At 39.1% G+C, this 16,163-nt stretch overlaps 1 long non-coding RNA gene and 1 other non-coding gene across 6 annotated transcripts in view; both read right to left on the reverse strand.

Moving 5' to 3' along the window:
* The window catches only part of LOC134478686 (uncharacterized), a 111,306-nt gene that overhangs the window by 18,023 nt on the left and 77,120 nt on the right, over nucleotides 1-16,163 (reverse strand). The gene's annotated exons all lie outside the window — the stretch shown is intronic.
* Nucleotides 9,548-9,678, reverse strand: LOC111753609 (small nucleolar RNA SNORA2/SNORA34 family). Its single transcript, XR_002788411.1, has one exon. It is a non-coding gene; the product is annotated as a small nucleolar RNA SNORA2/SNORA34 family (small nucleolar RNA).

Genomic DNA, 16,163 nt, shown 5'->3' on the forward strand with positions numbered 1-16,163 from the left:
AGACTCCTCCAGGGTGCTCCAGTCTTCCACTTGGCGGGCTCTTATTTCCTGATCCTCTCCCTCCACTTCTCTGCCCCGTCTCTTTCTGTGTTCCCTTTGTGTCTCTCGAGCTCGCTCCGGGCCCCTTTCTTCTCTGGTTATGGCAGCCACTTAAACATCAGTGGGTCCTGAGTGTGGTTTATGTGATGGGCAAGGGGGGTCCTGAATTTGCCCGAGAGAAACAGGACCCCTAAGAAAGTGTAAAAATCTGAGCTAGAACAAAGTATTTCTTTAACTCAAATTCAAAAGTATTTTCCTCAGTCTGGGCTGCATATGCCTTATTGTTAACTTGTATCAAAGGGGTTCATATCTCAGGAATCACGGGAAACTTTCAAACGTGATTGACGGCTGGTCAAAGAGCATCCACAGCGCGATAAGCCGCAGAGAGGCAATGTGCTGAGCCGGTTCAGCACTGCCTGGCTGTGCCTTTCAAATTCTTTTCATCGCAATCGGTGACTGTAAGCACTGCAGGGTGAGAACAAGCCAGGACTTTGTGGAATATTCTTAACTGCTGATATGTAATCCATACAGCCAGTGGTAGCAGCCTGAGGATAAAAGATTTAAAGAAATGGAGACACAAGGACTGAGACTTTTTTAAAATCAACTTGGAAGAAAAAAAACCAGTAAGAACAGTAAGATTTATGTTAACCCATTGGGAGTGCACTGGAAATCTCTTTGATGAAGGATTGAGATTGCTTTGAAGCAGACTTTATTGAAGCAAAAAGTAAGTATGGTACCCAGGGACTCGGGGTGACCGGGTCACTTATCAGTCTTCCTGACTTTGAGTCTTCTTTTTTTTTTTTTCCAAATTCTGCATGCTATCAAACTCCTAAAATGCTGCTATATAAAAAATATTTTCCTCTGAAGAGAAAGCTTTTCTACAGACAGAATCATCGCTAGAAACTTGACAACATTTGGTAAAAAGACAAGAACCTGGAAATGAGGATCCACATGCATGTATAACCCAATATGACACACAAAAGTCTACCAAAACATCACAACCTAACACTTCACAACCTGAGCTATTTCTTTCCTATCAGTTCAGGTTTCAAATACAGCACAGCGAGAGAGCTGGGACAAACCAGATAAATGCCATGAAAAGACAAAAAAAAGAGTGGTTGGCAGTTACTATTGGCTGGAAAATCAAATACTGTAGGACTCAGAGAGCAAATAAAGACAGCCTTAGCGAGAAAGGAGACCACAACAAAGACTTCTCCTGGAACTGGGAATATAAAAGCTTCTCTTAAACAAGTGAGATTGCCAGTTCAGGGATAAAAGAAAGCCTTAACAGAAAATGAAGTTAAAAAAAAAAAAGAAAAATCAAGGGGGAAATGAAATAAGTACCAATGAGTGACCGTGATGACTAGAAAGGAACATATTGCTGATGATCAAGGAAGAATTGAAATTTAAGAATGTCTCTTCTGACACAAGCTGTCCACCAGAGCTGTACTTAGTATGTTATGATAATTCTTCCTTTCCAACCCCACTGGCTGTGACCATAAAGTAATGAAGCTGACTTTTTTTTTTAACAAACTACTGCTTTTATGTTCAAGTGTTACTGACTTTCAAAGACAGCAACACTGCAGCTCTTAGATTTTAAAGTCTCTGATATCAGTGAAGTATTTTCTTTATAGCTAGTATTTTGCTTCTAAAGGCAGTTTCCAAAATGGAAGTTCCCAAAATAGTTCCAAAACTATACCATATATCAATAGAGATGGCATCACCAAAGACAGTACTGCCAACTGTTTACCAACAAGTTGACATGTTGGAAAATGCAACAACGCATTTGTAAAAATGACAGCACAATCAGGAAACTGTCAAAGTACCTCCAGATGCAAGGATGAATCATCAAAGTCCAGGAAAGGCACTCAAATTATTCAATGGATGGCTTCTTCATCGTAAGTGGCCAGTTTTTGGGAACACAGCATTCATTTAGATATGCAAATCCAGTACTAGTAGTTCACAAATCAGCCATTGCTCCCAAAATGAAGTCAGAGTATTACTGGAATGGAAAAGTGGGTTTTCCTTGCTGCTTTCTGTGCAGATACAGAGAAATGTTTCGATCTATTCTCACTGGCTGATGGAGAACCCATACTGGAGACCATGAAAACAAGCGCTGTGGACATGCACTTACCAGATCATTGTTGTTCCTAAAAAATAACAAGCTCATTATGTTGTCATTTGCATTGACAAAGAAATACAAACACAGAGTATGCTTGGATGCTTAACAGTCAGATATATGATCCACAAGCTTTACACCAATAGCCAAGGTGGTACCTAGGGAAATCAATCATGCCATACTTGGCAAATGCTGAAACCCCACAGCCTCCCTTTTGATTTTCCACAAGAGAGCAAGAATACTGTAACAGAAAACAGAGAAACTTCAATATCTTAAATGAATAACTATCTTTCCAAGGGAACACATGTCTTCCTTGTGTAAGAAAGAGTCCAAGGATATGACGGTAAATAGGCATCTCCTCTACAAGGAGGGACAGAGCAGCCCCATCTTCACCTCATAGAGTGTCAGAATGACAGATGCTATGTTGTTGTGTAACATCTGGGCCAGTTTCCTGTGTTTTATTACAAGTCTCCAATCATTTGTTAGAGTTCATTATAGATGGTCAACTCCAGTACCATAAAAACACAGCATTTTTATTTGGTCTATGAGAAAATAAATATAGTTTCATCATCAACCTTAGGGAAAGTTTTCTTTTCTCTTATTTGTGAGCTTCTATAAAGTCAACTGGTTATCTGGAGGTTTTTTTTTTTTTCAAAATAGAAAAAAATTTAGCATAAAATGCTGAATTCAAGTACTCAGAGAAAACCCAGAATGTAATAGAATGAGTTGACATGTTGGTAAATGTAATGACATATTAGTAAAAGTGGCAACATTTTTAAGGCACAGAGAGATGAGCAGGACCCAAGTGGGGAACCTGAGGTCACTGCAGGGCACAGAGTCATGGAAAGTTACGGTGCTTTCAGACCCAAGGAGGGATGATGGAAGCCCAGGAAAAGTTCTCGAACGGTTTCAGGGAGTTCTTCATCATAACTGGCCATTTTTTCTGATAAACCAAGATGACAGTTTCAGTTCAGTCTAAATTGGTGTGCTAACAATGTTCTGAGAAGGGAGAAAGGATGGGATGGAGTGACATTTGTTGAGCATCTATCATGTGCCAGAAACTTTACGTCACAACAATCCACCGTGGAAAGAATCATTACTTCTATTTCTGCACATGAATCAACTGAGGACTCAGAAGTTAAGTGATTTATCCACTAAGAGAGCTTGCAGATACTGGTGCAAGATGCAGACCATAATCTCTCCAGGATCAAAAGCCAGATGCTTTTAACTTTATTAAGCTGAGCTCAGAGACTATCAGTGTATCCCACCATTATCTTCTGCTTTCTTAAAATCTACACTATGAAAATCCACTTTTCTAAAAGACCTGAATTAGCTAGAAACTCTACACATAATTTGCTGTTGACTCCTTTATTTAAAGGTTCATCTGGAATAGCTTCATAAATGAAAAGAATCTACCTGTTGAATGAAATATTTTTTACAGCATGGGTTTGCCATGCACCCAGAGTTTTCTTTCTGGACACTGTTAAACAAAGGAAATGAACTCAGGCAGGGGATGTCATGGAGAGTAGAAGGGGAGATGAATATGACCAAAGTACGTTGTATCCACATATGAAAATGTCACAGTTGAAACTCAATTCTGTGCAAAAGTAATATGCTTCAATAAAAGTACTGTTTAAAGCTTTCCTTCCCTATGTGTCTGCTCCACTGTGTCCCCCACTAAGCCCACTCACCAACAATCCCACGATAGTCACCAAGCATTTACCACATGTGTAGCAAGGGCTGTCCTCGGAGGAGCCACAGGACACAGCATTTAAACAAGTAAAAATAACCGAAGAGTATGAGCTTGGTAATGACAGGACAGGGTACGTCTCCTCCACTTCAAGCTCCCCTCTGAACTATTGTTCTGACTCGCTCTCCCTAGCCTCTCACTAGAAAGCTATATAGCACCATTTTTCAGTGTCAGGCATTCATTAAATGAAACATAAACACTGCACTCCATGGGGCTGGGACTGGGCTCCAAAGAGAACCTAATGTGCAAACAGCACTTAAAGGCCTTGGGTCTCATTTCCGGTATTCCCATCACCGGCTTGGTTCAGAAACCTCATAACTCGTCCTCTCCACAAGTGACTTGGCTGAGAGCAAGTTGTTTAGAGAAGCAGATAACAACCTCCCTTGAAAGAAACTAGTGAAGCATTTCAGAAAATAGGGTCTGCAGCAAATGTGGTCCTAGCACTCACACGGCAATCTCCCAGGACTTGTTTCCTTCAGCATCGCTCTAATGATGCTGCTCATGGTCTAAATGATGGAGAACAGTTCTCCTGCATCCTCCCAGGTACACGATGTCCAGTATGCTGTGCATCCAATTCAGGGGAAACTGGGAGGATGACAGTGCCCAAGAACTTCCTCCTGGTTAATGGAGAGAATTTAAGATCACTGGAGAGACTCGGTCGATTGCAAAAACTCTACAGGCAGTAATGAGGCTTGAGAGATTTATCTGCCTGCAGGCAAGGCCTCTCCTAAACTACCCCAAATGAGACTCTAGCCTATTTTTAAAGCCCTCTTCAGAAAGAAGTTTTTTAACTCTTCTCTCCAACACAGGAATGGAGTGACGGAAAAGCAATTCATTTACATCTCAAGTCAGCATATGGGTGAGCCAATATAATTGGCCAAACAGAACTGCATTTCATGATAATGGGTAAGCTGCTCTTAGGTTGTTCATAATGAAACTGCTTTCTACCTATTGCCTATTTCTGAGGGCAGAAGTAAGAAAATCCAACCAAATTATTTCCTTCATCAGAACCTTTTCATAGCTTCCGATCAGGTTAGAAATGTAAAGAAGATTGAAGAGAAAAACCCAGTTTTAACTTACTAGTCCCAAATAGCCCATGGCTCATTCCCTCGCCTCTTTCAAGGCTGTATAATGACATGTCACTTGCTCATGAGGCTTCTCATCACTCCCCCATTCAAAACCGCAACACCTCCCAACCTATAGCTCTTTATACTTTTCTCCATGACACTTATCACCATCAATACCATATAATTTTCACTGTTTTCCCTGCCACAATGTAAACTCCACAAAAAAAAATACTTAAGTCTGTTTTGCTAACTTTCTGTGTCCTCACTATTAAAATAGAGACTGAAGCACAGCAGTTCCTCCTAACATGACTGTGAAGAGCTGGATGAGTACACGGCTTCCTGCAAGGTGCAGGGTCTTGTTTTAGCTGGCAGATGACTACCTCTCTCAAATAACACAGGACTGGTGAATATGTAACAGATGAATTCTGGTTCTCTTTAAGAATCTGAAATGAAGGAGTTTCCTCTGTACTCCTTGGAGCTTTGGCACTCCTCTGAGATACCCTGCTTCCCCTGTACCTCCAAAAGGAGGCTTCTACCTTCCTGAATCTTGATTCAAGTCAGCCAGCCACCTCTTCTCTTTCTTCTGTACTGGGTTTCCTGTAAAATGCTACTGGGGAGTAAAGTGTCCCATTGAGAAAAATAAAGTTAGGACATCCATAGCCTGGAGCACAAGACAGAAAACCATGAAAGGACATTGGACAGAGAGTATCAAGCAAACCTGGGCCTAAATCATTCAACAAATATTGATAGATCGTTCATTGTGTGCCTGGATTTGTACCTACTGCTTTATGTATTTATAAGAATACGTAAAGAGCCACACCAGAGCTAAGCTTGAATTCATGTAACAAATAGTCACATCATCCTCAGAAATTTTAGGAAATCAAAGCAGCTTTGAAGAAAAGTGTCAAGAATGTACCCTGCCAGAGGCACCTGCTGGGTCTTACGGATAATCATTAATCGGGTGAAACATGAAGAGACTGACCTTTACTTTGTGACTTTGAATAAGATCATAACTTCTTAGGACTCAATTTCCTCAACTCTAAAATAAAAGGGTTAAAAGTTAGCTGAGATGTAAAGATCCTCCCAAATGTAAAACTATGTCCAATTTTGCCTATGCACCCATGCTATGGCTGGAGTGAGCCTCCCTCCAAAAATGATGTTACAAATTAATTGCTGTTTTAACAGTATCAAAAGGTGAGACTTTAGAGGTGACTAGGCCATGAGAGTTTAGCCATGGAAATTGTGCTATTATAAAGAACAAATTTAGATGCACAGGCCACTGTTGGACCAGGAACAGCTAGACTCAAGCCTCTCCCCATGAGTCAGTGCCATTCAGGGACTGGGGGAAAGAGAACAAAGGCCACACAGGCACACACACTCAGTCTGGGAACCAGCACCATGTGCAGGCCACCACCAGACTGGGAACATTCAGACCCCAGTCCCTTCCAGAGTGCAGGCTGGTAACACAGAAGTACCAATCCCTCCCACCCACCACATAAGCAACCAGCTTATCCAGGGAAACGCAGGCTGTGACGATAGCTATGGAGGTGAAATGCAATTGCATGCCTATGGTGCTTTGGTGCTTCACCAACATTGCAGGTCTAGAGCCAGCGGTCTGATCTTAAGTTCAGAGGATGGTGATACACAGAGTGGCATCTAGGGGGATCTCCTTCCAAGGACTGTAGCCATTGTTGATTTCCTATAGTTTTGTTTTGAGGTTCTGTATTGTTTCCACTGTTTTGTTGGGTTGGGTTTTATTATGTTTCGTTTTGTTTGATTATGTTAAATCTGATGGCAAGAGAAGCTGTTTCAAGGATAACAAGATATATTATGGTAGCAATTTTAGATTTACAATTGTCTTGCTCTGAAATCCTTTATTGCACTTATTGTTTTGTTTTTATTGTTTCTATTCTATTCTGTTCTGCTTGATTTTTACTATCTGCAGATAGTAAAACAAAATTATCTGCAGCTATTTTGAAGATAAGAAAAAGGCATTATGGTAACTATTGTTACTATAATCAACTATTGTTGATTTCATAATGTCTTGAAGTCCTGTATCTCTTACACTGGTTTGTTTTGATTGGTTTTGTTCTGTTTTATTCTCTTTAAAATAAGAACAAATTTAAATAAAAATAAAAATTAAAAAAGAACAAATTTAGCCCCACCTCACATCCTTTCCTGCATTGCTCCACTCTTCTGCTCCTTCAGGGAGTTGCAACATTCTAGGCACTGACTTGAAACTGAAGTCTTGGTCCTCACCAGACACCAAAACTGCCAGTGTCTTTATCTTGAACTTCCAGTTTCCAGAACTGTAAGAAACAACCTTCTGTTCTTCACAAATTATCTAGACTCATGTCCTCTGTTATAATAGCACAAAACAGACTAAAATAACTTGCAACCAGATAACAAAAAACGTTAACATCAAGAAATAAGTTGCTGGCTGGGGATTTAGCTCAGGGCGTAAGCACCTGCCTTGCAAGCAGGCGGTCGTGAGTTCGATCCCTGGTACCGATAAAAATGAAAAAGACAAAAAAAAAAAAAAAAAAAAAAACAGTAAAAAAAAAAGAAATAAGTTGCTGAGTATAGAATGTTTTGGCCAATTCTTCTGAACATTAATAATGTATTTGGCCCAGCAAGATGATCAGTAAGCCCCAAGGAAAATCACTTAAATTAACTGGCGTTTTCTGCCATCTATGAGAAACTTTTGGTGCATTGTCCTGATTCAGTTTCAAGAATTCCATTAAAATGATGCTCAATACAAGATTTGAAGTAATTTTAAAATAAGTTATGAAATTACAATCTTTATTATTCACCATTACCATCAAGCTTGTTTTTACATTTGAGACAGTTTTCCATATTTAACATATTGAAGGGAAATGGAGCATTCTCAGTCCTGGCAAATTTGGAAATAGGAGAGCTTTCAAGACATTTCACTCCTCCAGGTTTTCAAATCAGAGCTAAAATGTCATCTGGGAATTTGTTCACTGTCATCAACTACCAAACTATCAAAAGTTAGCAGGTTAGTTCAGTAACAGTGACTGAGATTCTGCAGTCTATGGGCTTGGCAAACTTCTGTGTTGAGGTTTAGATATGTGTAAACCTCATTATACCAATGGTGCTTAATAACTTAGTCTTTACCCACGGGGGACTGAAGAAAGTGACTCAGCATCAAAAGAATCAAGTTAATAGCAATTTTTCTGAACACTGATGTTGGGGCATTCTTAATTTTAAGAAGAAAAGATGAGAAAGGGAAAGAAGATGAAAGAAATATTCTTAAAGTATGAAATGTACACTGAATTTAATGTCTATAGTTCTACCTCTGACCAGCTGTGTGGGTAGATCCCTTGAGCTCTTTGATAGAGCTCTGTAGTTCTTTGATATTGCTTTCTCATTTATCAAATAAAGGTAGCAATGCCTGTGAGAATGGAGGTGACATAAATTTCCATCATCTGATAAATGAATGAAATAAGTGTGGTACATCCAGGCAATGGCTTATTATTCAGAAATAATAAAGAATGAAGTACTCACATGTTGCAATAAGAAAACATTTTATAAGCAAAAGACCCAATCACTAAAGACTACATATTAAAGACTCAGAAAAGGTCATCTTTAGAGACAGAATATACATTCATTGCTGCCCAGGGCTGAGGGCCAAGAGATGTACAGGAAGCAAGATAATGAAGTGATTGTTACTGGGCATGGGAGTTTGGGAAAGAATGATGAAAATGTTCAAAAATTGGTTGCTGTAATGGTTTTACAGCTCCTTAAATATACTTGAATCCATTTGTTATGGGTCATGTATTTGTGCTCACACCATCAATTTTTTAAAAATTTTTTTCTGTCTGAAAGAATTTTATTTTAAAGAGAATAAAACAAAACAATAAAATGAAACAAAACCATGGGAACGATATTGGATTTCAAAAACAAGACTGTAGGAAATCAATCATAGTTACTGTAATGTACATTGTTAGCCTCTAAATAGATGCTCAGAGCACCAGACACAGGCGTGCAAAGTTAATCACACAGCACAAGCACCAAGTTGGCTCTTTACTGCAGTTGCCATCATCTCAGAAATTTCAGGTGTGTGGCTTCTAATTTCTTTTGCATCTACGTCTTCTGGACTTGTGCTGTCTGAGATTGTACCCTGCTCCTTCGTCTTGATATTTTCCTGTGTTCCTCCAAATCAACCTCTTGCTGAGTCCCGGATGTTTCCTGCATTGGCTGCCTGTTGTAGTGCAGAGGATTGGCCAAGGCACCTGGGTTCCTCCCATCCCAGGTTCTGGCTCTTGGCCCCGCCCCGGGGGGGGGGGGGGCTGCTCACTAAGGGGCACTAAGGGGCACGGATTCTTCTCCTCTGGGCCTGCAGTGGTTGGCTCACTGAGGGGCATGGCCTCTTCTCTTTCTGGTCCACAGTGGCTGGTTCACTGGGGCATCACTTCCTCTCCTCCAGGATTCGGCAGCAGGTTCGCTGTGCAGCATGGCCTCCCTTTCTCTGGCCCTGCAGTGGTGGGCTCACTGGGAGGCATGGTTTCCTCTCCTCTGGGCCTCTGGTGGTGGACTAACTGGGGGTCAAGTTGTTTCTTTCTAATGAATTGACCATTACATTTGTCTGAAATGGCCAACAAACCTAAGAAAGATACCACTTTAGACTCCTGCCGGAAACCAACAGCTTCCTAAAACTGCTGGCCTTGATTCAGGGCAAATTACACCACTAATTTTTATGTTGAAGCCCTAACCTCTAATGTGACAGTACTCAGAGGTGGAACTTTAGAGAGCTCATAGATTTAGATGTTCTCATAACAGTCAGGCCCCATAATGGGATTAGTTTCTTTATAAGAAGAGAAAAAACTAGAGCTTGTTTTCTTTCTGTCATATGAGGATACAGAAATAAAGCTGCCATGTTGTCTTAGTTACTTTTCTCATTGCTGGGACACAATACCTGACACCCAAAGTTCAAAGAGGAAAGGTTTATTTTGGCTCACAATTGTAGAGGTTTCAATCCATCATTGGTTGGCTGCAAGACAGAGTGGCAAGAGGAGAAACAGTTCATGGTGTGGCAGACAGAAGGTAGCAACCAACCAGCAGTCGCAGCAAGCTGTCTTTCCCTTGTATCCCATCCAGGCTACCAGCCTTTGCATGGTGCCACCCAGAACTATACTAATTCCAATTACTGGACTGATCTAGTACCACACATCCTTAAGCTCAGTAACACACACTCTAGATCCAGTCAGTTCCAAGCCCTGCTTAAGATCACATGATGCTGCAAGGGACATCTAGATGCAAGCCATAACACATGTGCAAGCTGGGAAGCAGACCCTCACCAGAAATCAACCCACCACCATTTTGACCTTGGACTTCCCAGCTTCTAGAACTGTGAGAAATAAATGTGTGCTGCTTAAGGCACCCAACATATGGTACTTTGTTAAGGTACACTAAATTACCCCTGAATGGAATACTTGAAACAGGTGAACTGTGGGATGGAAGTGTGGCTCAGAGGTACAGGACTTCCTTAGAGTACATGAGGCCCTGGGTTCAGTCCTCAGCACCACACACGCGCGTGCAGGCACACGAGTGATTTGTATGACATAAATTATCTCATTAAAGTTATTATCTTTTAAAAAATATTTAGATTTGTTGTGACACTAAAACTATGTAAGACATATGAAATGCTTCTTTATAAATACTATAGAATATATGCCATATAATGAGATTTAAACTTCACTCAAGGTATACTTCCAACACTAATGGACAGATCTTTGCAAAAGGGAAGGGGACCAAGGTGAGGAGGCAAGAGAATGGAAACAGGTAGAAAAAGAGAATTAAGATGTGTTATACACATGTGGCAATCTGCCAATAGGAAGGAAATCATTATGTACTATAAACATGTACCAATTAAAAAATTTTTAAACCCTGAAGGATGTATTTCCAATGCCCCTATTAGCTCAAAGTAATATTAAAGCTATCAAAGTAAGGGAAGGGGACCAAGGTGAGGAGGCAAGAGAATGGAAACAGGTAGAAAAAGAGAATTAAAAGAATTAAGTTATACACATGTGGCAATCTGCCAATAGGAAGGAAATCATTATGTACTATAAACATGTACCAATTAAAAAAATTTTAAACCCTGAAGGATGTATTTCCAATGCCACCCTATTAGCTCAAAGCAACCCAAAGTAATATTAAAGCTATCAAAGTAAGAGTTTGTCCCCACCAAATACACACTCTTAGGCCACCCTGCATGACAATCTGGATGGAGGTTGTTTCTGAGCTACGGTAGCCCTGAAGGAGTCTCTCTCACTAGGACTTGTAATTTATCTCCATTGAGGGGTAGAAGTCATGTTAAATCTTTCTCAGAGTTCTAATTGCCTCACTGCTTGGTATCTTGCTCTAAACACATGCTAACAAAGTAGATTAGGGAAAACATTGCAAAAGGTTTTGCTGGGATATTGGGAACCTACTGTAAAAAAAGAAATGACCAGGTATATGGGAGCAGGACTGGATCTTGATCTCATGTGACAATCACACTGATTTCACTCAAAAATCCATTTCCTTTGCATTTGGAGTACATAGTGATGAATACAGCTTTCTCATGTTTCACTTAACAACTGCTGCTAAAATTTTAGTGACAGAATGAGAAAGTCATTTAACTGAGATTGCCAAATGTCTAGTTAGATGATGTTGAAAATCAAACAAGGGGAGTCCAGCTGCTAAATACAATGTGCTTTGGCATAAGACCATTGATGGGAAAGAAAATAGCGCCTTTGCACCTTCCTTTGTTACACTGGGGTACAGAGGAAGTTATTTTCCATGGTTGTCCATTGATTAGGTCCACTCAGAGTGTTTATTCACTGAATTTTAGCTCCATATTGATTTTACATCTGGTCAAGCTAAAACCCAGGATGACCATGATCTTGTTGCAAACAGAGAAAGTGTAAAAACAAACTGTTTTTGTAAAACTAAAAAAAATTTAATTAAATATAAATTTTATTACCTGAAAATGTCAAACTGATTTACAACAAAAAGACTCCTAAACAGAGTTCAAAGCCAAGAACTAGACTGTGAAAATCTGAACAAATATATAAGATAAAATGTTAGCATTTAAAATGCGTGAAGAACTCCTAAAATACAAATAAAAAGGTAACAGTCCAATAGGAAAATAAAGCAAGGATCTAAAGACATAAATTCATTAAAGGGAAAACACAAGTAACTACTAAAAAAGAACCCTAAAAAAACTCATCATCACTAATAACCACAGAAATATAAATTAAATTATTAGTGATATTTTTCACTAGATAGTTAAAGCAAGCATTTGAAAATACTATAAACTGATGAAGGTTTCTAGAGAAGGATCTATTCACCAGTAATGGCTGTATAAATTAGAACAGTCGCTGCCTATTTAAACAAAAAATATCCACAACTATGAGCCAGACAGTCTATATTTTTAAATATCTAGTCATGTAAACTGTACCATATGTAAAGACACCCATTACAATATTATTTGTAGTGCTAAATAAAAGTACCTCAAATAAAATGCTGGCTATTTAAGAGGTATAATATTACATAGTAGACAAAAAAGGATTAATTCAATGTTTGTGTCATAGCCAGCTTTGTTATAGAAGTAATTTGCATTAAAACACATGACATATAATATAATGTTCATGATTATGAGTATCATGAAAAACTAGGATAGAAGGAGAAGGTTTAGACAGAGTTAAAGAGGCTTCCTTTTTAAAAAAGAAATAGATATTCATGTGTCATTTGTGTGCTTCTAAACTATGTGTTTAGTGCACAGCATGGTGACTGAAGCTGATGACAATACACTCTTGAAAAATGCTGAGAGCAGTTATTAAATGTTCTCACAATAAAAATGAAAACTATGAAATGACATATATGCTAATTAGCTAGATTTTGACCAACCCACAAGGTGCACATACTTCAAATCATGCCTCACACAACAAATACATACAATTTTACCTCTCAATTTTTTAGAGAAATAAAAAATACTCTTCAAAAATTATAAATCAAGTACATGCTTATAAAAATGCCTAAAAATAAGCCTGTCAGAACATTCAAATGTTAGAGCATGTGCTTAGCATGTGTAAAGTTCTGAGTTCAAATCCTAGCATGAAAAAAATAATAATAATTAAAGTTGATTATGGGCAGCGGATACATTCAGGATTTATAGCGAGTAGTCAAAGCTGGCGATTCATCACATGTATGGGGCTAAAGCAAGGCCAGCCCTGAAAATACAGAGCACTCAGAACAAACCACCTAAACAAGTTGTTCCAGCTCCAAGAAGGCAAGGGGCTCTCTTGGTAAGCACCTCTCTCCGGTGTGAGCCAGGAAGAGAACCAGTCAGCATTCCCTGTGAGCCTATAGGTTTGCAGGCTGGGAATCAAACATCTCCCCCTCCCCTCCAGCCCCGTTAGCAACTGGGGACAGAGGTCTGAGTATCTCTTGGGAGGATGACTGTATACAATACAGCAAATATGGAGGATCTCCTTCTATCTTCTGTTTGAAAGCAAATGTTTTCACTGTTTTGTTTCATTTTGATTAATTGTTTTACTCTATTCAATATTCTCTTTTGATTGGTTTTATAATGTTCTGTCTTTGGTTTGATTTCACTATACGTAATTGACTAGACAACTATTGTGAAGATAACAAGATACACTATGCTACCTATTTCTATTGTCCTGGTAACCTGATCTGAAGTTCTGTACTGATTTTACCACATTGTCTCAATTGGCTTTGTTCTGTCTTGTTCTGTTATATTTCTACTACCTTCAAAATAAAAAAATAATTAAAAAAAAAAAAGAAGGCAAGGAGCCCAGGCCAGCCAGGAAAACAAGTTGCTAGGCAGCAGGGTTGAAATTGACGTTCTTCTTTCAGGACTGTAGGGAGTCTATAAATAAATGTGCTATAGTGGATGAGTTGCTCCATCTCTCCTGTCAGGAGCATAAGGGCTCCATCTGACCCCAGCTTTGTGTCTTTTTTATTTTCTCATCCTCCTGCTGTCCTTTATCCCAAGAACCTCAAGAGATGCATGGGTCGTGGCAAGGATTATTTTCATACCTATGTGTTTATGCATCTTGGGTATTTTCCAAATTCCTGAAGTTAAAAAAAATAGCATGAAAAAATAATAATAATTAAAGTTGATTATGGGAAATAGATACATTCAGGATTTATAGGAGTAGTCAAAGCTGGAGATTCATCACATGTATGGGGCTAAAGCAGCTTGCTATTTAGTCCTATGGAATGACAAGCCCAATTCCGAGCGTTCTGAACTTCAAAGTGGTAAAATCACTCTACACATAAAAGTATGTTATAGGAGAGGGATAACCTACTACCTAATCCACTATTATCTATTAGATTAAACATCAGGTTCAAATCTTTATTAAGCTTTAAGCTTTCACCTTGGAAATTAGAGAGGGGACCTTGGAAGAAATGAGGAGAGCTAGTTTATTTTTGTGATTAAATATTACTACATAATTTGTCTTAAACACTTTTCCCTTTTTAAAATGTCACCATAATTATATGCTAAATATTATCTTAATGAGCCCTAGAAATTCAAGTTTTAGTTACAGGAACTCAGGAAACATGAGCTTCTAGCCTCACATCTTTTACCTCTGGCCCAGCAGGATTTGTAGGTTACGCCAGAATCCTTCATTACCTGGTTACACACTAGTGGACAATATGACATTTTGCTTGGAAATGATATAGGATAATATGATGGAAAATAACTGCACTTTTTCTATTGTGCTTCTCCTGTAAAGCTATAAATAAGTTGAATTGTGCTCCCTTGATTTATGTTTATGACTATTATGATGATGATTTATTTTGGGTTGAGTGCTGACAGTGTGCTGAGTGCTATACCAGGCTCATAAGAAGAAATGGTTATGCCCCAGAGGCTTACATACCAAGACAAACAATTCAGCCATAAAATACACCAGCTAAGAGATGCTTAATCTCAGTAGAGCAATGCTTCTTGGAGTTTATATGTAGGTGGAGAAAATCTTCTCCTTCTGGGGAAAGAAGGTTAATGCTCTTTGAAAGACTTTGAGGGCCAGTTTTCAATAGAGACTTCACATAGGGGTAGAGAATCATCAAAGTGCATGCTCTTAGAAAAGGTGGTCGATGGAGGGTTCCCCAGCAAACAGTTATATGTGATGACTTAGGTATCGCAGTAATAACAGGCTCTTCAAGGGCTTCAGTCTGGTGGGCATCAATTTTATGGTTCCAGATAGATTCAATGTGTTTTTAATGTTACAACCATCTTCAACATCCTCTGAATAATATCATTTAAGGGTATCCATATAAACCAAAGTTTCCAAATGTTTATTTTAAAGATCCTTGTGTTTGGAAGATACTGCTAGGCATGAAAAAAAATTTTAAATGTGCACAAGTAAGTTTGAGAAATGCTATGTTAACTAAAGTGAAAAAAGGTATCTCTATTGCAAGCATTCTCAGAGCTATCAATTGCACCATAAAAACTGTGAATCTCTGAGTTCAACTACAAGACAGTTTTTTTGTACAGCACATCACTAATACTCTAGAAAATAGCAATTGGAAATTGGAAAACAGCAAGGTTGATTTTAAAAAGAACAAAAGAAAGAATGAATTAAACTTCCAGTTTGTCTTTAACTATGATAGTTGGGAATCTTTTGCTTTCTGATTGAAGGGACATAACATGTCCATTGCTTCTATCCTCCCCACTACCTTCTAAGAAAGACTGGAGGGATACTGAGGGAAGGATGATGCAGAATTAAGTGAGCCTACACTTTTGTTGTAGCCAGTGTTCTAGATGGTCCCCAGTGATCTTTGCCTTTACTATTCCTGTCCCTGAGCAGCTCCTCCCCTCCCATAATAAATAGAGCTAACTCATGTAACCAGTAGGATGTTGTGGAAATGATAAGTGTGGCTGCCAAGACTAAGTCTTAAAAGACATTATGGTCTCTACCATGTTGTTTTGGATCACTTGCTCTGAGGAAAGCCAGCTGTCATGTTGTGAGACCTCTCAAGCAGCCCTGTGGAGAGCCCCACATGGTGATACATGGAGTACTTCTGTCTGCAGTCATGACCATAAGTCTTCCTGGAAGCACCAAGTCCAGGCTTCAGATAAGTGCAGCTCTAGCCAATATCGTGACTACAACCCCAGGAAAAGTCCTGAGCCAATGCCACCTACAAACACACC

Source organism: Cavia porcellus, unplaced genomic scaffold (genome assembly GCF_034190915.1).
Source record: "Cavia porcellus strain 051 isolate PalLab524CR breed Dunkin Hartley unplaced genomic scaffold, mCavPor4.1 scaffold_14, whole genome shotgun sequence".
Taxonomy (NCBI): domain Eukaryota; kingdom Metazoa; phylum Chordata; class Mammalia; order Rodentia; family Caviidae; genus Cavia; species Cavia porcellus.